A 23,218-nucleotide genomic window follows, 5' to 3' on the forward strand; every position below is an offset into this window, starting at 1 on the left:
TCCTTTGCCAAACCTGGCTCCAGATAGCTGCTCTGAAGGGACTGTAGGTAATTGAGCTTTGGTTGTGGGAGGACATTGTTCATCCTTCCCAATTACGATGAACCATTTCTCTATCCCAGGCTGTTTCCCATTTTTACTCTTGCAATTGTAATCTTAGAACTATTCAGTCTGCTTCACTTGACAATTGCTGGATCCATGGTAAGTCAAAGATTGCAGGAGGGAGGTGATGAAATGTCACCGAACATGGTCTCACACTAAGAAGATGGTGTCCTTCCCTCATGAAACAGACACACCCAAAGGGAGCCAATCTAACTGTTGAACCAAAGGACTTAAAGCAACTAGGCTGTGGGATCAGCTGTAACTGTTTTCTTCTGTGGGTGCATGTTCATGCAGGTTGTAAAGGAAGGAGCAGTAGCTCACCTTACACCCACGAAGTCGTCCAATCACATATGACGTTCTCATATCAACATCATATGCAGCAAGTGAGTCTTTAAGAACTCTTTGAAAACTTGGTTGATCACTTAGGAAGTGGTACTTGGTTTTAAATTGATGTAAAACAAGTTGTTTGTGTCATTATTTAACAAAATACATGGCAGCTTTCCCATCTTGCAAGATGGCGGGTGAAAAAGGCGAGAAACCTGATACAAAAGAGAAGAAACCTGCAGCCAAGAAGGCTGGCGGTGATGCCCCTGCCGCTGGTGCAGCCAAAAAGGGTGACCCTAAGGCTAAAAAGCTCAAGAAGGGGAAGCCCCATTGCAGCCGAAATCAAGTCCTTGTTAGAGGAATTGGCAGGTACTCCCGATCTGCTATGTATTCCAGAAAGGCCATGTACAAAAGGAAATACACAGCTGCGAAAACCAAGGTTGAAAAGAAGAAGAAAAAGGAAAAGGTCCTTGCCACTGTCACAAAACCAGTTGGTGGTGACAAGAATGGTGGTACCCGGGTGGTTAAGCTTCGAAAAATGCCCAGGTATTATCCTACTGAAGATGTGCCTCGGAAGCTGCTGAGCCATGGCAAAAAGCCCTTCAGGCAGCATGTGAGACGCCTGCGTGCCAGCATCACTCCTGGGACTGTCCTCATCATCCTTACCGGGTGCCACAGGGGCAAGAGAGTGGTTTTCCTGACGCAACTGGGCAGTGGTTTACTGCTTGTGACAGGACCTCTTGCCCTCAACAGAGTTCCTTTGAGAAGAACACATCAGAAGTTTGTCATTGCCACCTCTACAAAAGTTGATATCAGCACAGTTAAACTCCCCAAACACCTGACTGATGCTTACTTCAAGAAAAAGCAGCTGCGTAAGCCCCGGCATCAGGAGGGCGGGATCTTTGACACAGAGAAGGAGAAATACGAGATAGAAATACGAGATTACAGAGCAGCGCAAGGCTGATCAGAAAGCGGTGGACTCGCGGATTCTGCCAAAGATCAAAGCTGTTCCTCAGCTGCAGGGCTACCTGCGCTCTCAGTTCTGTCTGACCAATGGGATGTATCCTCACAAACTGGTGTTCTAAATTGCTGACAACCTAATTAAACAACTTTATGTGTCAAAAAAATACATGGCAAGGAAGTAAAATTATCTTAGCTGGTGTTATCCATCTTCTAAATAGATCTGTGCTCAAAGGTTTCTAAAATGCTAATAAGCCCTCCATTGCTGGGATTTTCAGGGTTTTCGATATATTAAGGCACATTTTGAATCTCTAAGAGAAATCTTTCTCTGTATTTCCCAAAGGTGTTTAATAACTCAGTCCCTGGAAAATGGCACAAGTACTCTGTCTCTCTTCTCTTAATAGCTCCAAAGTCACCTATCTCTGTGACATCTTTTAAACTCATCTATTTAAAGGAAATTATTGAGGGTTTTTGTTGTAAACTGAGTCACACCAGAGGCTGTGGATGGATACAAAGAAACATTCAATTCTGCATTGCTCTTGGTGAGCAGACAACCTCAGAGGGAAAAGGATAATTAATAAGTAATTTCCTAGAAGGCATGGATTTTGTCTTTAATTTCTTTCTCGCCTCTATACTCTAATTAGACTACTGACACACAGTAGGTGCTTGGTAAATACTGATTTTCTGATTGGCTACTGCCAATGCTGGAAAGGATAGGGTATATTAATCCAATGGACTTGGAGTTCATAGTTCCTTTCGGAGGGAAAAAGGCTTCTTAATTGACACCTTAGTAATTGACACCTAGTTTTTCAGAAAGGAGTATACATAAACTGCTTACATCTTCCCAACTGAGTGCTCAGCCCAAGTTTCTATGCTGCTAACAAAATAGTTTAAATATAAAGAGTTTGCATATTTTACTATCTATATTTAGAAGTAATATGGCTCAGCATGCTGATCATGCAAACATAGCTTAAGAAAAGATACATTTACTTTTACTTTTGATGGTATCTAAGTGACATAGATATCTTGTTTCTCAATGGTGTATGTGAGTAAATTATAAAATAAAACTTTCATATATTTGGGGTCTTCAGAGAAAAAGAATTAAACATAGATATTTTGGTTTGTGTGTTATTATATGTGTGTGAACGTTTGTCTGTATGTTGGTACCTCTCTCTCTGTCTGTCTCTGTGTGTGTGTGTGTGCGCGTGCGTGTGTGTGTATACTCATGAATATGTCTGAATGTGAAGACCAGAGTCTTAGGAGTTGTTCCTTAGAAGCTATCCTCTTTGTTCTTTAGAGACAGGGTCTGTCTCTGGGAAATGGGACTTAATCATGCTTGCCTGGACAGCCAGGGAACCCCACGGGTTCTCTCAGCACTAGGATTACAAACTATACATCTACTGCCATATCCTGCTTTCTTAGTTTTATCACTGACTGTTGGGCCTGCTTGAGTCCTTCTACTGGAACAGCAAGTGTCTTCCATCTGTGCAGTTTCCACAGCCCTGGATTCACATCTGTTTTCCTGCTTTACTGCACTGGTTTTATTTATTGAAATATTTCAATAAGCCAAGTCAACAAGAAGTTCATTATCTCCCCTTCTATGTCATCTCACGAATCCTTTTTCCTTATTATGTCTCAAGAGTTAATTTCCATTCTCCTTTCTGAGGTATTTAATGCATACACTCACTGTTTCCTGGCATTTCTTCACATCTTAATTGCAGACTATGTTGGGTTATTTTCTTTTATAGATTTGTCTTTTCTTCTGTATCCATATTCTAACTTAGATCACTTCATTGAATCTTGAGTTCAGCACAGAAGGTCATAGAAACCTGAGGTGCACAGAAGGATCATAAAACTTTGAGTTACAAAGTTGATGTGCAAATTGCAAGGGCAATTTTTACAGCCATCAAAATTTTACAACACCAAGGGCAAACAGATACACATTCGACACTAAGTAAATGTATATTAGTAATTCACCAGCAATAGAAGCACTTTAATATGGCAATAGAAACACCTTAATTCACTCTTACCCAGGTGACAAATCACATTGTTGGTGAAACATTCTCAAATTGGATTTGCATCTAACAGACCAAGTGAATATGAAAAGGCTGTCACGTCTCCCCAGAAATCACATGCATTTACATTGTCTGCATTTCGGGATAACAAGCGAGAAAATAAGTATTTCTTTCTTTCAATAGGAATCATCCACAGGTAAAAAGGAAGGAAAGAAGGAAGTGAGATAGAGAGGGACTGTCTGAGTTCAAAGGATTTTTAAATAGGAACATATAAGGAAAACACAGAATCTCAGAGTCAGTGGTCCTTCTTCACCCACATACACACGTTCAGGATCCCCAGGGGATACCTGAAGTTATGGATTATACCAAACCTTATAAACTGATGTCTTTTCCATGTCTCTTAAGTACTCATCATATGCTGTGGCTGCAAAAACTAGACTAATTCCCTTTTTTTCCTTCGTCTCTGGGAAACAAAACTCATTCCCACTATGGATCTTAAACATTTCTGGATACACCTTTTTTTTCCTTGCTGAGAATTTGTATCTTTTCACTCAGAAGAAACATTTTAGAGTTTTTCTTTGATCTGTGTTTTCAGCAACACCGAATCACTGGACAACATAAAATTTACTTGAACACAAATGCTGTGAAACTGTGGTCTGACAGTTGAGACAGATGTAAGAGACTAACAGCTAGATGGCATGCACATTGTGGATGAGGGGGGAATCAAATGCTGGGGAGGATGGAGAAGAATGAAGAAAGGTGGAGAAGAAAGGAGAAAATGGAGAAGAATTGAGAAGGATGCAAGAAGATGTAGAGAAGGATGGAGAAGAAAGGAGAAGGATGGAGAAGGATGCGGAAGAAAGGAGAAGGATGGAGAAGGATGGAGAAGAAAGGAGAAGGATAGACAAGAATAGAGAAAGATGGAGAAGAAAGGAGAAGACAGAAGGATGGAAAAGGATGGAGAAGGATGCAGAAGAATAGAGAGGAATGAAGAATGGTGTGAGATTTTTGTCAGGTTATTCCCAACAGCACACAATTGGAAACTTAGGATTTCTTTCTTTCTAGAACTTCCCACTAACTCTTTTCAGACCATAGTTGGCTACAGGAAAATAAAACTAATGATATTGGGGAACTAAACTACTAGGAGTGCAAAAATGAATGCAAATCAAATCTATAAGTGGAAGACTATGTCATGTGTTCAACAATTGCACTCATCTATTTAGCATCTCTTTCTTCTCCTTCTAGCTTCTTATTTCTGCTGTCCACAACCTCTAATGAAAAAGAAGCATTTTCTGTTGCTGTTGTTCATTGTGCAATCTGAGGATTTATCATCCAAATATGATTGAATAATAAGAGCCACTCTAGAGATAGAAAGATTGCAAGAGTCAGAGATGGGTAAGACAGGAGAGAAACTGTGTCTTCTGGATATGACACGGCCTCTGCCCTCATGACTTCAGCAACTGTGTTTGCTTTCACAAAATCAAAACAGTCAGCATTCTAGCACAGCTCAGGGAGGGATTCATGAGTTCTTACCCCTATCTTTTTTGTTGTTGTTGTTCTTCTCTCACTTTTTATTTTATTTTTTAAAAAGAAAACAAACTAGCTTTTTCATTTTACATACCAATCCCAATTTCCACTCCCTTCCCTCCTCCCACTCCTTCCACTTTTCTTCCCACCCTCTTCCCCATCTACCCCCCAGGGAAGGTAAGGAACATTGCTCCAAGGAAAGACCAAGTCCTTCCCCACTATATCCAGGCTGAGCAAGGTATCCATCCAAAGAGAATGGGTTCTAAAAAGCCAGTACAAGCCGTAGGGATAATTCCTGATGCCACTACCAGTGGCCCCACAGTCTGCCCCAGCCATACAATTGTCACCCACAATCAGAGTGTCTAGCTTAGTTCTATGTTGGTTCCTTCTCTGTCAGACTATAGTTGGTGTGCTCCCATTAGCTCAGGTAAGCTGTTTCAGTGGGTGTCCCCATCATGGTCTTGACCTCTTTGCTCATATTCCCACTCCTCCCACTCTTCAACTGGACTTTGGGAGCTCAGCCAGGTCTCTGCCCCTGTCTTCATCCATTGTTGGATGAAGGTTCTGTGGTGACATTTAAAATAGTCATGAATCTGTCTACAGGGCAAGGCCAGTTTGGGCACCCTCTCCACTATTGCTTAGGGTCTTAGCTGGGATCAATTTTGTGGATTCCTGAGAATTTCTCCAGTGCCAGGTTTCTTGCTTGCCCCATAATGGCTCCCTTAATCAAAATATCTCCTTTCTTGCTTTCCACCTCAGTCCTTACCCTTTCTTGACTATCCTATTCCCTCAAGTTCTCCTCCCCCTCCTCTTCTTCCCTCCTTGTCCCCTTTGATCCTTCCTTCTCCCCTGACCCCTATCCTCCCAATTTTGTCAGGAGATCTTTTGGTCTATTTCCCCTTCCCAGGGATCTATGCATGTTTCTCTTACGGTTCACCTTGTTACTTAGCTTAAGAACTATCATCATTTCATCCCTTCTAGAGGAGGAAGACCAGTTTTCCATAATGCTGTGGCTTCTTTGGATAACCCCACACCACTGTATGTGTGATCAGCACTAATTGGACTCCAGGGATTATTTAGAAATGTGAGGGTACCAGGAGTGGTGGTGCATGGATTTAATTTCATCACTCAGGAGACAAGGGCAGACGGATCTTGGTGAGCTGCAGTCTAGTCTATGATCTACATAGTTTGCTTCAGGTCAGGCAGCCTTTGTGACCTAGTGAGATCAGGTCATAAAAAAACAGGAAATGAACAACAACAAAAACCAAACAACAATTGAAAAAATATATGAAATTGTGAAATTAGACATTGGAATTGCTAATTATTTTTTCCAAAGGGAGCAAGCCAGACAGCCAGTCAACATTATAGCATGGGGAGGCTAAGTGCTTATGCGTTCCACTCCTGAAATCTATAGAGAGCTAATGACTTCTTGGGGAGGGAAAGCCAGTTTTCTTTAAGGGCATGTATAACTCTTGTAAGTCAACAGTGCTCCAGCGGGTGGCCCCATACCAGGAGTATATAGGCAACTCAGATTTTACCAATGGGTCATTAAATAGGAAAGGGAGGACAAAGTTAGTGGTGAAAGGGTGGTAGAGCTGAATCAGGGAGGAGTTAGAGGGAAGAGTTACCAATGAATATCCTCAAAGTACATTGTATGACATTCTCAAAGAATTAATAAAGAGATTTTTAAGAAATCTCTCTATAACCATCAAAGTCAAAATATCTGCCTAAGTAAGTTCAGACAATCTCTTGCTGATTTATAAGCCAACATGTCAGTAGAGCTGACACTTGGTATCTTCTGGAAGTTACCAAACGTATGTCAATGATGCGAGCCCAGAGAATCTAATGTGATAATATTAATAGGGAAACAAAAAGTCGATTCAGTTGGCTAGGCTGTCACACTCTAATATTTGGGGCAAGTGGTTCTAGGTAGTACAACTTGAACTACTTATCAAAATTTTTTTTTGTATGAAAGAAGAAATTTGATTTTATTCAATCAATCTTGAGGCCTAAGATTTGAGACAGACTTGAGTGACTTTGAAACTGGGTTCATTGTCTAAAATGGACATTATGAATTCTTCATGGAAGCTCACAAGTACAGTTTAGTGGTAACCAGCCTAGAAGACTGAGTCTGGGCTCATAAAGGCTTACTGGTTTCAGTAACGGTATGATTAATGCTATTTGAGCTATTAGTGCTCAAACCACTGCCCCAGTGCATATGTGTCCACGAAAGAGAGGTACTGCATATGTTAACTAAAGACTTCTAGAAATAGATGCTAATGCATTTTAAAGTACAAATTCTGTTTCCGTATTCCTCAAGTTGAGAGTGGCTCAGTACACAGAACTGCATCCTCTCCTAATTGTGGGGGCTGGTGGCTTTCTTTGGTCTGTGTCCTCATCATTTCATTGTCTGGTGCCCATGGAGGCCAGAAGAGGACTCCAAAATGTCTGAAAGTAGAGTTTCAAATGGTTATAAGCCATTATGTATGCACTGGGGACCAAATCTGGCCCTCTGCAAGAGCAGAAACTGTTCTTAACTGTAGAGTCATAGCTTTGTCTGTTTGTCACTCTATTACAAGCCTCAGTGGTCATATTCCCTTCCTGTCTTCTGTCTATCAAATCTACTACCCTCATACTTTTATTAAGTTTCCCATCACTGGATTTTGGGGCCACTCAGGATATCCAGGATAAATTCTCCTGCTCAGTCAGTGACTTTAGAACACATTTGCCATGCAAGGAGACATGCATTATTTTACAAGACAAAGTGGTTTAACTGGCTAGTACTTCCAGCAATATATATATATATATATATATATATATATATATATATATATAACTTGATATATAAAATGGAGATTAATCTACATGGTAATAAAGCTATCAAATCTCCAAAATCCAGGGTAGAGATCAGCAAGCTGATGCCCCAGGAGGACCAATGCTGAAGCACTAGTCTGAAGGTTCAAAGATACATACCTGAAAAGCAGACCTGGAAGTACACAATATAAGTCTACTCTGAGTGCAGTGTGTGGTGTCACCAGAAAGTTCCAATTATTCAGATAAAGTCTAGCAGCAGACTTCCACAGAATCTCATCCTTTTTGGGAGAAGATAAGTCTCTCCCTCTATTTGAGTCTCCCAATGCCAGAGCAGGGTCCATCATCCATCTCTGTTATAGAAGGCATTCAGCTCTATGCTCAATCCACTGACTTTAATGTCAGTCTCACCCCCTAAATACCCCATTTCCAGTCACAGCTGTAGTCACAGTGTTTCAAATGGATTGGACTCGGATATGTCTCTTAGGGACTACTATACGTAGCATTACAACCAAATTCAGAAGATAGTGTCAGCAACAAAAAGGTGTTTGTGCTTACTAAGCTGCACATGCAGGCACCTTGCATTGTAGAGTGAGATCACCCTATGGGACAGCACTCATATTAAGATGCTAGACCATCACTCTCTTGATCAGAGTAATGACAGGTGTTAGCAGTAGAATTTAGCTCTCATTTGTCTATGGATTCTGATGTATATTCAACATTGCTATGACAGACTTTGAGCAACATCTGTGCTTTGCAGTAACTGACTTGCTTAGATTATCTAGACCCCCACACTCCTAAGCACCTGAGTTCCTGGCTAACAGCTCTAAGAATTTGGATCTATATATGAGCATTTTTTTTCAAAATTGAGCAAATGTATACTAAGATCTAGGATTATTTGGGCAAATGCAATCATCTGTATCACCCTTGTCAAACAGTTAACACACTGTTTTCTGAATGCAAGAGGAAGCCAGCCTCGCTGGATTACAGTCCTTACACCAGGGCTGTTGACTTCCTGCTTGAAGAGTGTTGTTCATAAAGTTCATGCGCTTCTAATCACTTCACTATTGCAAGAAATACCATTTTGGTTGCACAAGTTTGCATTCCCACCAGCAATGGATGAGTGTACCCCTTTCTCCACAACCTCTCCAGCAAAGGCTATCATTGGTGTTTTTTTTATTTTAGCCATTCTGACAGGTGAAAGATGGTATCTTAAAATTGTCTTGATTTGCATTTCCCTGATTGCTAAGGAAGTTGAGCATGACCTTAAGTGTCTTTTGGCCATTTGAAGTTCTTCTGTTGAGAATTCTGTTCAGCTCAGTGCCCCATTTCATAATTGGGTTGATTAGCCTTTTGCGGTCTAGTTTCTTGAGTTCTTTATATATTTTGGAGATCAGACCTTTGTCACTTGCGGGGTTGGTGAAGATCTTCTCCCAGTCAGTGAGTTGTCTTTTTGTCTTAGTGACAGTGTCCTTTGCTTTACAGAAGCTTCTCAGTCTTAGGAGGTCCCATTCATTCAATGAGGCCCTTAATGTCTGTGCTGCTGGGGTTATACGTAGGAAGTGGTCTCCTGTGCCCATGTGTTGTAGAGTACTTCCTACTTTCTCTTCTAACAGGTTCAGTGTGTTCGGACTGATATTGAGGTCTTTAATCCATTTGGACTTGAGTTTTGTGCATGGTGATAGATATGGATCTATTTTCATTCTTCTACAGATTGACATCCAGTTTTGCCAGCACAATTTGTTGAAGATGCTCTCTTTTTTCCATTGTATACTTTTAGCTCCTTTATCGAAAATGGAAAGCAGTGTGGCAGTTTCTCAGGAAATTCGGGATCAACCCACCCCTGGACCCAGCAATGCCACTCTTGGGAATATACCCAAGAGAGGCCCTATCATACAACAAAAGTATATGCTCAACTATGTTCATAGCAGCATTGTTTGTAATAGCCAGAACCTGGAAACAACCTAGATGCCCTTCAATGGAAGAGTGGATGAAGAAAGTATGGAATATATACATATTAGAGTATTACTCAGCAGTAAAAAACAAGGACTTCTTGAATTTTGCGTACAAATGGATGGAAATAGAAAACACTATCCTGAGTGAGGTAAGCCAGACCCAAAAAAAGGAACATGGGATGTACTCACTCATATTTGGTTTCTAGCCATAAATAAAGGACACTGAGCTTATAATTCGGGATCCTAGAGAAGCTAAATAAGAAGGTGAATCCAAAGACAAACATATAGACATCCTCCTGAATATTAACCTTCATCAGGCGATGAAAGGAGACAGAGACAGAGACCCACATTGGAGCACCGGACAGAAATCTCAAGGTCCAAATCAGGAGCAGAAGGAGAGGGAGCACGAGCAAGGAACTCAGGACTGTGAGGGGTACACCCACACACTGAGACAATGGGGATGTTCTATCGGGAACACACCAAGGCCAGCTGGCCTGGGTCTGAAAAAGCATGGGATAAAACTGGACTTGCTGAACATAGTAGACAATGAGGACTACTGAGAACTCAAGAACAATGGCAATGGGTTTTTGATTCTACTGCACGTACTGGCTTTGGGGGATCCTAGGCAGTTTGGATGCTCACCTTACTAAACCTGGATGGAGGTGGGTGGTCCTTGGACTTCCTACAGGTCAGGGAACCCTGATTGCTCTTCCAGCTTATGAGGGAGAGGGACTTGATCAGGGGAGGGGGAGGGGGAGGGAAATGGGAGGCGGTGGCGGGGAGGAGGCAGAAATCCTTAATAAATAAATAAATTTAAAAAAAAAAGAAATACCATTTTGGAAATTGGGTTATTTATGAACCTTACAGAGTTCAAGACTGGACAAAAAAGACCCAAATGTATTTTTGGGTATGCAAATAGGTAAAGCCACCTTTATCTCCAAGTTTAATTTTTAGGCTTTACATGTCCCCAAACTGAGACAGGAGATAACATAATGATTGTTGATTTAGGGAACATTCTGCATTTTCAGGATGGAATCCTGTCTTTTCTGGGCATCTTCTCTGAACCATAGAATTACCTCTAAATGGCCTTTCATATCTTCAATCATGATGGGGATGTCTGAGAGGGATGTCAATGAATAGAATAAGTAAAATTAATTATGTTGTGTTTTCCTGTGCTTTGCTGACAAGTGTGCCCCTTGATCATGATCTACCCAGGTCCCATGTCAGCTCTAAGAGAGTAGAACTGGCTGAGTCCCCATGAGAAGGAAGACAAAGCTGTGTCTGGAAGCTGTTCAGTTCCAGTTAAGATAAATGGCTGTTCTGTTAGATGGGAAGGGTCAAGTTCATCAACTCACAGCAACGTGACTAATGAGTCTCCCCTTCCGGTGGTGTGATGTTATATTGGAGATACATTAGAAAGGGCAAACATTTGGAGCAGCAGTTAGCAGATTCTTTAATAAAGCACCAATGCAGAGCAGTCTGTATCAGAATAATATATCAGGAACAAAATTACTAACCTAGGCATGCAAGGATTGGTACATATTTTAAAAATTATAATTTTGGAAATTAATAGCATAATGGCATGAAGTAGATCTTGATATTTATTTAGTTATTATTATGAAATTACAAATGTGTTCTAATCTTATTAAAACACCCCGTTTTATCTCATCCATTTTATACTAGGAGGTGGTTGACTGAGTTTTCTGTCCTACCTGGTTCCTTCAGTCCCAAAGAAATCACACAGAGGTCTTCATTAATTATAAACTGATTGGCCTATTAGTTCAGGCTTCTTGATAACTCTTATAACTTATACTAGCCTATAATTCTTGTCTGAGTTAGCCACGTGGCTCGGTACCTTATTAGGCGAGGTAGTCACATCTTGTGTCCTCTGGGTCACACTGCAGATTGAGCTTTCTTCTTCCATGAATTCTCCTGTTCTCATTGCCCCACCTTTACTTCCTGCCTGGTTATTGGCCAATCAGCATTTTATTAAAAATAATACAAGTGACAGGATAAAAGACCATTGTCCTACAGCAGAGGGTCTTTTCAATAGGTAACAAAAGAGAAAGTAAAGAAAAACTGTATTACTGAGAATAATAAGTCTCCATCTTGTGTACTGGTGGACATATACATTATCAATGAAGATAAATAATTTCTTTAAAATTTAAATGATTATAATATTAATTTATATTTTGTGTTATGAGCCTAACCTTTAATGGCTGAGTCATGCTTCTAGTCCATAATATGAATTTTAAAAAACTTAATTTTCCAATGAGAAAGAAAAACTGTTGAGAAATAAAATGATACTGTGTTTTTGCACATACATTAAATCAAAAATAATGAATAATAATAGCCAAATTTTAGTTTATCATGTTTTCAATTGCAGGAGGAGATTTTCTCTCCCACAGCTGCTCTTAAATAAACACACCAAGGCTTATATTAATTATAAATGCTTGGTCAATACCTCAGGCTTATTACTAACTAGCTCTTACATTTTAAGTTAACCTATGTTCCTTATTTTTGCTCTGCTATGGTGGTGATACCTTTACTAATATGGCACATTCAACTCCTGCTTCCTCTGTTTCTAACTGATGATGTCAGACTCCGCTCTTTTTTCCCTAGCTTTCTCCTAGTCTGGCTCTCCTGTCTAGCCTTATTATGTTCAGCTATTGGCCAGTCAGCTTCTTTATTAAACCAGTCACAGCGACAAGCCTTCACAGTGTGCAGAAGGATTGTTCCATAGCATTCAAGCTTACCACAAGATGCTCCAACATCATTGTACTGTATAAAATTTTGAATATGGGTGCAAATAGGACTGTTATTTGTTTTAGACAGCAATTAGGCAGTCCCTCCATTTATTTGAAAGGAAGACACTATATCCAGGTGAGTGTTCCTCTAACAACATGCACATTCCTGAAGAAATACTCCATTTATATTAAGTGAGCATTCGGGGCAGCTTTGGGGATAAGCATCTGTCCATCAGTGCAATAGAGGGAACATTCAGCACTGGCTTATCCACTTGGCAGTGTTTGCTGAAAATATATTTTCCAAATTAGCTATGCCTACTAGCCTGACATTGAGTAATGTTTACAATATACTTTGAAATACAAAAATTTATAAGATAATGTATAATAAATCATACTGAAATTAAACTCAGTTTCTTTTGTTGTGTATATGTTGAGGAGGTAGCAGAGGTGAAACTATCCCCACTCCAGTCTTTAAGAATGGCTATTCTATTATTAGATGAGCAGACAATGAACATACATTGTTTTATATTTATTATTATTATATGTAGGTACTATATGTGTAAGTGTATGTCCATGCATGATATAGTATGCTCCAGAGGTATGAGGACAATTCTCAGGAGCTAGTTCTCTCATATATCCTGAGTTAAGGGATCTAAGTCAGATTACTAGGTCTGCACTGAAAATACATTTGACTGTTAAGTCATTTGGTCTGCCTCAAAATTATCATTTTATTCTCTGTTCTTTGAGGTTTTTGTTTTTAAGAATATTTTCTGTGTAAAATCCCTGCATAGACATGCCAATAATACCATGTAACAATCCTATCAGACTTTCCTGCCCCTCATCTCAAAAATATAGTATTTCTTTGGGTTGAAGATACTACTAACATGGTCCCTGCCAACCATTTGAAACCTGAGATTGACGATTGTCAGAGTTGCTCTGCTTAGCTTTCATCTTATGGAGTGGACCTTAAATTCAAGTCAAAAGTAGCTGGTTCCTCCCATAACATTTATATCCCTCCCTGCTTCACTACTAAGCATTTCTTTCCAGGAAGAAAGAAGTCAATTCAAAAAATAAAACTATCTAAAATATAATAGATTCAAACGGATATTTACTAAATATTTTTTTAGTAAAATTATGATGTTAGATTAAAACATGTGCCTCTTTAGAAGGTTAGAGACATCAGGCACATAATTCTTGTTTTCTTTGGTAGAAATGAGTTCAACAGTCTCATAATTTGCCTTGATTTGTGTGTGTTTATGTGTATGTATATGCATTAAAGTCAGGACTTTTGGCTTTCTGTCCAATTCTGTGCACATAAATGCCTTGGGATACTCACCCTGAACCATCAGCTGTTTCCCCTTTGACAGTTTCTAACGGAAAACTGGCTCTTGGATGCATTTTGGTGAAGAAACTCTGACATCCTTTTAGTGGACTGAGCTGCCAGTATTGTTCTCTCAGCAAGTAAAATCAGAGCAATAGCACTGCGTTATGTCTCTGTCTGAAATGCTGAAGCCATTTGTGAGCTCTCATTAAGCTCCTTCTGGCATTTTGTCAGAAGGAAAACAATTTAAGAATTATATTTTGCAATATGATACATGCTTTGGAAGAGAACATAATTCAGATCATTTAGCTATGCAGCTATATTTCCAGGTCAACCTAAATATAGTCAACTTATCCTACAACAGTGGATAAAGGAGAGAAGGATTCGTGGTTGAGTTTTTAACCCACTCTGTTCTGAGAGAAAAGAACTTGCTCTATGTGCTGGGAGAAATGTAGAGTATTCACCTCTAAAAACAGTTTATTAGTGGTAGAGAGAAGGGCTCAAAGAAAGGAGTACTTTAGAAAGGGTGAAGAATTTATGCTTCAAGTTTCTTATTCCTCTTGTATTTATATGAACTTTTTTCTATATCCTTATTCATATGCACTTTCCCAAATCCTCTTCCAAAAACACTAAGTGCCTACCTAAGCTTTGAGTTTATACCAGTATGATTCTTAGAAATACTAGCTCAGAGGAGACCAACTGGAGGGAAAGCAATAGTGTACATTGATAAAATGTCTAATGAAAGAATGCAGTTTAAGAAACACTAACCATTGCCAGGCGGTAATGACGCATACATTTAATCCCAGCACTTGGGAGGCAGAGGCAGGAGGATCTCTGTGAGTTCAAGGCCAACCTGGTCTGCAAGAGCTACTTCCAGGACAGGCTCCAAAGCCACAGAGAAACCCTGTCTCAAGAAAACAGCCAGTAATACAGTAATACCTATCCTTATACATCTCTGACTCAATGGAAAGAAATGGCCACTTTTGTGAAGTAGTTTGCATACAACATCCTGTGCTTTTGTTGCTTTTCTTTTGTTACTTTATCCAAATAAATTTCTAACCGTTTCCTTCTGTCAGATGAGGCGGCACAGACACCTGGGAGAATTTGCTTTTAAGACACAGATTTATAATAGGCATAGATACTTAAGACCACCCAACAATGTAGTTGTTTTGTTGCACGAAACTTTATAGAACTATTGGATCCAAGCAAATTAATATATTAATAAATAAGATCACTGAGGTAAATGACACACAGTGATGAAGGACAGAGTAGGGACAATATCCGTACATTTCTTTTCTCATGGTTTCTCATTCACTCACTTCATTTGAGTGATCTCATGGTGTGGGGGGGTGTTGAAGGTATCTTTTGGTAAACGTGCTAGCTAGGTTTATGTCAACTTGACACGAGCTAGAGTTATCTGAATGGAAGGAACCTCAATTGAGAAAACGTTACCGTAAAACCCACATGTAAGGCATTTTATTAATTGGGGGTTGATGGATGAGAACCTAGCTCATTATGGATAATGCCACCTTTGATCTGGTGGTCCTGGGTTCTATAAGGAAGTAGGCTGAGCAAGCAAGCCAGGATGAGCAAGCCAGTAAGCAGGTCTTCTCTATGGCCTCTGTATCAGATCCTACCTCCAGGTTTGGGCGTGTTTGAGTTCCTGTCCTGACTTCCTTTGATGATGATAATGACACAGAACTGTAAGCTAAATAAGCCCTTTCCTCTCCAAGTTGCTTTGGTCATGGTGGTTCATCAAAGCAGTATTAACCCTAACTAAGACAGTAACTATGCAAGATTCAATTTCTGTTTTTGGGGGCTTTATGATCTTTAGGCATAACAGGTACTGAAGATGAAATCTCAGCTCATGAGAGAAGAAATCAGAGATCCATGTCCTTTCTGTTGTTATAAAACTCCTAATGAATAACCATTTTTCTCCTCATTTTTGAGGATAACTCTACAGACATTCCTCAACTGTTTGTAACATGTAGAAGAAATTATTTGACTAATTAAACAAGAAAGCTGGCTAGAACTTACTTTTCTCTAGAGGCCAATAACGTGTCCAAAAATCCAAGTCAAGGAAGGCATTAAAGGGACACAGAACCAACTTGGAAGAAGTCTGACTGAGTCCTGTCAATCTGGGACAGAGTACCTCAGACTTCTACCCTCAGAAGAAGCCATTTATCTTTCACCAATCTGGAATCTAGCAAGTCCAAGATCATGAGAGCCTCCAATTGAGTTTGCTGGTCATGCTGATGTCTCTACTGACAAGATGGCATCTTTAATATGGTAGTCCTTTAGAAAGAAGAAATCTTTGTTCTTAGTGTGGATGAAGCAATGGAAAGATAAAAGGGCCAAACCCCCTTTCTCAGCCTTGATGATCTCTCCACTTCCCAAAAGGTCTCATCTCCCAATACCGTTGAATTTGGGGTTGATTTTCTGAAGACAGCAAAGTACTACCTTTGTAAAAAGAGGTCCCTTGGGGTTTTGTTCCAACATGTGGGTTTGGGAGGGCACATTAAATGTGTAGAAAATGTCAACTACTCAGGTGTGGAACAATGTGGAAAACAAGAAATTACACTTATGAATGCAAGTAAAGAAACACATCAAACAAGTAGAATCTCTTACAGTGGAATGCAGACTAATAAAAACAGAATAAATCCTTAGAAAATCACCAAACAATGAACTCATAGTTAAAACTTAATAAAAAATAGGATACTCACATGAAATCATAGTGTCTCCCAACAGTTTAGCTATTAATTGTACAGCAAAAGTTCATTCTACAGAATCAAACCTAACAGAACACATTAAGTCAGTCTCCAAATATTTTATCACTTGTATTTGGGCTGACAGCATGTACTTTCAAATCGAATGAACTGAGAATGCAGCATTCTTTTGTGATGTCCCTACTAAACATGTGTAATCAGAGTGATGAGGGTGAGAAGCCTAAGCTAGCAGCGTGGTATGGAATTAGCAAGAAACAAATATAGAGGGCCTATACCACATGCAGGTTGATTAAAGAGACGTTGCTCAACCAAACAACCTTGATGTTGAGCGGATCTTTAAAAAGCAGCTATCAAAGACATTTGGATGATTGATAAAATATGAGTGTAGACTAAACTAGAAAAAATCACGACTCCTAGATGGCAGAGTCTTGCCAGCTGTGCTGCAGTTTGGGAATGATTGCAATGGGCTACCTATCATAAACAACCGTCTGCCTATAAGAAACTACCTACCTACCTAGGTTCTTGCTCTTCCACTCTATCACCTATACAAGCATAGTTTGTGAGGGTATCGGCCATCAACTGATGTAGCAAATGACGTAATACAGGGGACTAGAAATGATGACTTGTGTGTGATCTGTGAAGATCCCTTTTCAGATTTCTGTAACTTCTCTGTACATTTGCTAGAATAAAGTGCTGCATTAAAAAAAATCACTAAGTCAGGGAACTATTTAAATGATAAATATATGGCGGTGCTTTGAAAACTAGTTGAGATGGATAATCATTTTTATTTAATCAACTAAAAATGACCATTTAAACAACCAAATAGTTCCAGATAACTTTCCTGACAAACCTCAAAACTTCAGGAAAAAGAGAATCTACATGATTGTAATGGGAAACTGGAGTACCAGAAATAGACTCGCTCTTGATTGGATGTTTGGAGGTACATACGTGGATGTGTGCTAACATAAATGTCTGATGTGTTGTGTATAGGGCCAGTGCATAGTTAGCAAGCAGTGGTGCATGCTGTCTAGCCTGATGACCTGAGATCAATCCTTAGAACCTATATGGTAAAAAAGGATTCACTTCTGGTTGCATTCTAAGGCCCACTCCCCATATATGTCATGTCATATAGACACATGTACACACACACTCTCTCTCTCTCACACACACTCACACACATTAAATAATCATATTTTTAAAAGAAAATGGGATTAAATGATGTATATGCCTGCTTGCAAAGATCTCTGTGGATGAGGGAGTGGTAGTTATTGATGCATCTGTGTATTTGTGTGGTCTTTCAAACTCCTTGATTCTGTCACATCAGATGTTCTGTGAACTTTCAGAACATTCCATCCCACTCTAACTGGTTCTCCTCAAAACCCATTCAGTATCTGCTTACACGCATCACATAGCATAAACATTCCATCCTAATTGTTGCTCTTGAAAGATTGTGGGAAGAAAAAAAAGCCACGAAAGATGTTTCTTTAGCTCACATGAATGGCGTTTTCCACTTCCCCAAACTTTATTACTCTTCCCATCCCAGTTTTCTATGGTGGGCTCATCCCACCGCCGTCTTCCAGGGCACTTAAAAGGCTTGCAGAACCCATCCCATGGACGTTAATCTACTGTAAGAACAAATACCTCGAGTGCCTGCTCTGTGGCAGTGTCAGTCTTTAATGTTGGCGCTTGGTACTGGTGGCATCGGTTGGCTTACTGCCCAGACAATGGCTTGTGGGTGGGAACTCTGTCACAGAATTCTGACAACTTTTGGTTTTTCATTTTGTCCCTTATCCTTGTGCATGGGATACATTTGGTGCCCATTGTCTTCTTCTCTGTATAAATCTTATCTTTCAATTTTACTGAGAGAGAATATTGCAAAAGAACAGACAGACGCTACACTCCAGTCTTGCACCATGGTGCTGGGAGTGACATGGTGGCCCCACGGCAAGAGATCTTCATGGTTGAAATGCTACACACAAAATGGAACCAAACTAGGGGAGGAAATGCCCAAAAGCCCTTTGCTTTCCAGCGTTGTATGGGCTGTGATGTATTTTCTGAAAGCCACCCAAGTATAACTATTTATTTTAACTAAAGTAATCGAGATTAATGTCAGCAGTTATGACACATACTGTCTGCTAAAGAACACATAGCACAATTGCTCAGGGCAAGCTTCATTAAGAAATCAGATAAAATTAGTAAAACTGATCATATTTCAACACTCAGCAGCAGCTGAAATTGCCATTCAGGAGCTTCCAGTTAACACAATTGGTCTTGTTCACCATCAGCTATTGTAATCTCATTAGCTTATTATATTTTAATCACTATGATAACAGCACAGCAAAATTTATTTTATTTTCCATGTCTAAAAACTGGCCAAATTGGGCATGTGGCCTATGTAGCATTAGACGCAGAGACCTTTGGAATTTGGCATCTCACTCGTTCTTTCGGGAGAATTAACCCAATCAAGTGTCAACCACACATAGGTTCCCTTTCCCTGACAGTGAGAAGCGTGCGGCAAACAGACTTCTAATTTGGCATCTACTGATGGGGGGATTAATTATGTAGCTGACACTGTGGCTCAAATCATTTTGTAATGGTATTTGGAGAATTCATAATTCCTGTAAGAAAGGAAAAGAAACGTGGGGGAAAAAGAGGAAAGGAGACATGCCTCCCTAAGCACCCATGTTTAACTTCGGTACCTTTCTGTTTTACTGTGTTGGTTCACAAAGACGTTGTGAAGATACCGTCTTTGTAAAACTGTGAAGTCTTTTTTTTGTTGTTGTTGTTGTTTTGGTAAAAGCAGCCAGTATGCATCTGGGAAGCTTGTGTTTCTCTGATCCCTGGTACTGCCTGCCTCAATCAGATTATGTTCTATTGACGGTAACTGGGGTGTAACCATCCTCTACAGAAAGCAATCGTTGCCCTATTTCCAGGCTGAAAATGCTGTGTGTTTTATGGTTTGCCTCTATCTTGCACACCAGGGATGCGTCTGTGGCTAACACCATAATAGGATTTTCCTAAATGACAGAAAAATACAAATATTCTGACCAACCAGCTTGCAGAGGTTGCATATTTTCTGGCAAACTTTAAAACTGCGTTTTGCCTCCACCTCTCAAGGTTATCTTTGATTTGCCTTTTGCATTGACGAGGGTTTTCACAATAGGCATGGTGACCATTAATTGTGTGCTGCGAAAGAACACAAACAAGAGGCAGTGTGCCAAGAGACTTACGAATCCAGGTTTTGGCAGAACCTCATGAAACAGGAAAGGTGGGACAAGGGAAATAGCTGCAGCTGAGCATGCTGGGAAGTTAAGAAATCCTCCCATAGCCTTGAACCCCCACTACGTTATCTTGAGCAGTAGAGACTAATCCTATCTTTAAAAACCAGCTCTTCAGCTGTTTGGCAGTTCACGGTATTTTCCAGCCCATAAATAAATAAACAAATAAGGGAAAGTAGCCTTGAAAGTCCCAGGAGGGGAAGTTAAATGAAAATGGAGGTTGGAGTCCTTCTGTGACTATCATATTACCATACCTAAGCACTGGAAAGGTGAACGTTCATCATTATTAAAATCATTCAATTTGTGTCTTTAATTATAACTTTTGGGGGCATGAATGGCTCCAGAGAAATTAGTCTTCTATTTGCTCCATGAAAGAATTTAATAAGTAATACATTATGTTAACTGATTTTTAAAAATCCATTTAATTTCTCCGTGAATTCTATTTTAGGCTGATGAGTTCTGATATTAGAGAATTTTCTATCCAACGTCTCTTGCTCAGATGGTCATAGAGCATTGTCTCTTAAGCCATGAGGTTCTGAACTCGGTGTGTTTATGATTGAACTTATATATCACTTAATTGGAGGATCCTTCTATTTAGCTGTGTGTTCACCAGCTCCCCTCTGATCATTTGAATGATGGTCCCAAGTAGCCTTTGAGCCATCACCTCCATTTCTAATGGTGACACTTGTATATTTAGAGGGGCTCAGGTTATGCAATCAATAAATCTCCCTTTCCATGTCTGATATGTGACCAGGAGGTAACGTAGGCTACATGACAAGCATAGGTAAGAGTTCTCCAGATAACTAAGCAGAATATTATTACTGAAATTAAATACCAATCTATTACTAATTAATATCACAAATAATGAAAATTATGATGGTAGCGTGTCCTTGGGATATGAGATAGTGTGGAATGCAGTAATAAATGCTTAAATTCTAGCATGTCACAATGGGGCTGTAATAAATACTTACAGAAGGGACTGGAGAGATGACTCACAACTTGAGAGTGCTTGCTCCATCGATACAAGTTCAATTCCCAGTATCACTTTGGGTGGCTCATAGTCATCACCTGTAACTTTAGCTCCAAGGGATCCGATGCTGCCTTCTGCACTTTGCCGGCACTGTGTGCATGTGGCATTCACTCACACACATAAAGAAAAAAATCAATCTTTAAACACTCTCATTCAGAGAATGAATAAAGTCAGCCCATGGCTCAGCAAGGCCAAGGCTAAGTTAGCATTAAGACCCAACTAGGTTCTGACGTGACATCACCTGAGCATTTGGACATACGTGATGGTAAGTAGTATCAGATACAATATTTTCCTTGAAGAAATGTACCTGAGAAAAACCACAAACATATGCCTGATCCTATTAGAAGTAGCCAGTTAGGTCAGAGTGTGCACTTGTAGGAAATACTTAGGGGACTAAACTCAAACAATTTTTCAAGATGCTCTGGCTTCAGTTGTGTGTCCTCCCCCCCTGCTTCTTCCCGTCTCATAAAACCTTATGCCCCTCCTGAGGATGGACTTTCTACTCCCTTCCCCATGTGTTGTTTTTTCTTCTTTCTGATCATGTCGGCTTGCATCTCTCTAAAACTACATTGCAAAATATGTAAGTATGTGAAATGAACAGTAGATTGTTATGATTCTAATAGGGACATTGCTCTCTCCATAGCTTATATAAATTCAGCAAGTATGCTTTACTGCGTTATTCTCAGATTTCTTTATTTTGAGTTGTGCTGCAGATGTGAGTACCTGAGTCTGGATCCCAACTACACACATAGAAAGCTGGGCTCAATGTTTTGCACCTGTGTTCTTAGTGCTGGGGGTGTGAAGACTGGAAGGTCCCTGGAGATTAATGGTTAGCTCTGACTTCAAATTAGGTGGATGGCATTCTTGAGAATGATACCCAAGGCTGCCCTCCACCCTCCACATGCATAAGCATAAATATGTATGTAAACACACATGTATATGAATGTACAAGAATGTGTGTATATATATGTATATATATATACATTTACACATATGCATAAACGCTTCTTATGCTTAGCTGGAATCATGTGAAGCTACTATTTTTATAGGTCAAAAGTAATGATTTTATATGATTTTTTTCAACTTAGATTTTCTAACACATTCTTGCTGTTTGATCTTTCAAAGCAATTCAAAAAGAAGAGCATGGTCCATAAAGGCATACTGCTTTATTTAAAAAACTTTGGATTTGCTACTGATGATGAATAATAAAATAGTAGTGACCTTTAATATATTAGTTATGCATAGGTAGGCGTATACCCCATCCACTGCCTGGGCAGGCTTGTGCAGGTGGGCCAGCAGATTATGTATGCCTGTCAAAAGATCAGAGGTCCCTTTTTCAGCTTCCCAGGGTACTGATTGTTAGCCAATGAACCTCTCCAAAATGTGGACAAACAGGAATAGCTAGTTTGTTGATTCATTTATTTAAAAATAATTAATCTTTTTTTTATTGAGTAGCCACCATGTGCCATTAAGTCATGTCCAGTTCACAGGCATCTGCAGAAATTTAACAAAGCAGCTGCATGCCTTTTGATTATATAGTTTTTACTATTGTCTTCTTTCTAATATTCTATGTTCACTGGTTAGAGAAAGTTATAAGGCATAGACAGGATGTTGCAGGAGGTCCTCCCGCTTCTCCAACCTATAGCTGCTGAGATACCAGCCCATTGGGGCGTGGTCTCTCTCCCTTTAAAAAAGCAGCCACCTCCCTCTCCGCTCTCTCTTCACTTCCTGCTCCGCTGGCGACTAGACTCCTTTCCTGGTTGCGTAGAGGGCTGTTGCCTGGGACAGTGATCTGTAAGTTTTTTCCTGCTGCTGAGTCAGGACAATTTCTTTGCGGCACGCAACCCACAAACAGCAAAAAGCTGTCTTAAATTCTCTCTCTCTCCTTTTTAAGCCCTCTCAGGTTTTATGTGGAGTTCATTAGCACGTTGGGTGCCACTCTGTAGAAGTAGGAGCAGCGGGCTGCGTCCCCACACCTGGCTGCCCGCACGGCTAGCTTTACCCAAAATAATTACATGGAAACTGTATTCTTTTAAACACTGCTTGGCCCTTTAGCTTTAGCCCTTACTGGCTAATTCTGATATACCGATCAACCCATCTCTAATAATCTGTGAGCACCGGTTTTAGTGGGAAAGATTCAGCATGTCTAACCTGGCAGCTTGCTTCATTGCATGCATCTTCCCGGGAGCTGGGAGCATGGTGTCTCTCTGAGGCGTCTGCACAGGAGAGGAGAGCTGTGGAGTCTGAGCTCACTTCCTCTTCCTCCCAGCGTTCTGTTCTGTTTACTCCACCTACCTATGCTCTAACCAATAAAATGGGCCAAGGCAGTTCCTTTATTAGCCAATGACCTTCCTCCATCAACAGGAGTCCCAGAAATGTCTCGAAGTTTAATCTTGTACCTAGATGAGCCATGTAAAAGTACTCC

General features: G+C 40.0%; 1 pseudogene; it reads left to right on the forward strand.

Annotated features, from left to right (window-relative positions):
- The first annotated feature begins 601 nt into the window (after positions 1-601).
- Positions 602-1,534, forward strand: LOC142848771 (large ribosomal subunit protein eL6 pseudogene; annotated as a pseudogene).
- The last annotated feature ends 21,684 nt before the right edge of the window (positions 1,535-23,218 follow it).

The sequence above is a fragment of the Microtus pennsylvanicus genome, chromosome 4 (assembly GCF_037038515.1).
Source record: "Microtus pennsylvanicus isolate mMicPen1 chromosome 4, mMicPen1.hap1, whole genome shotgun sequence".
In the NCBI taxonomy this organism is placed as follows: Eukaryota; Metazoa; Chordata; class Mammalia; order Rodentia; family Cricetidae; genus Microtus; species Microtus pennsylvanicus.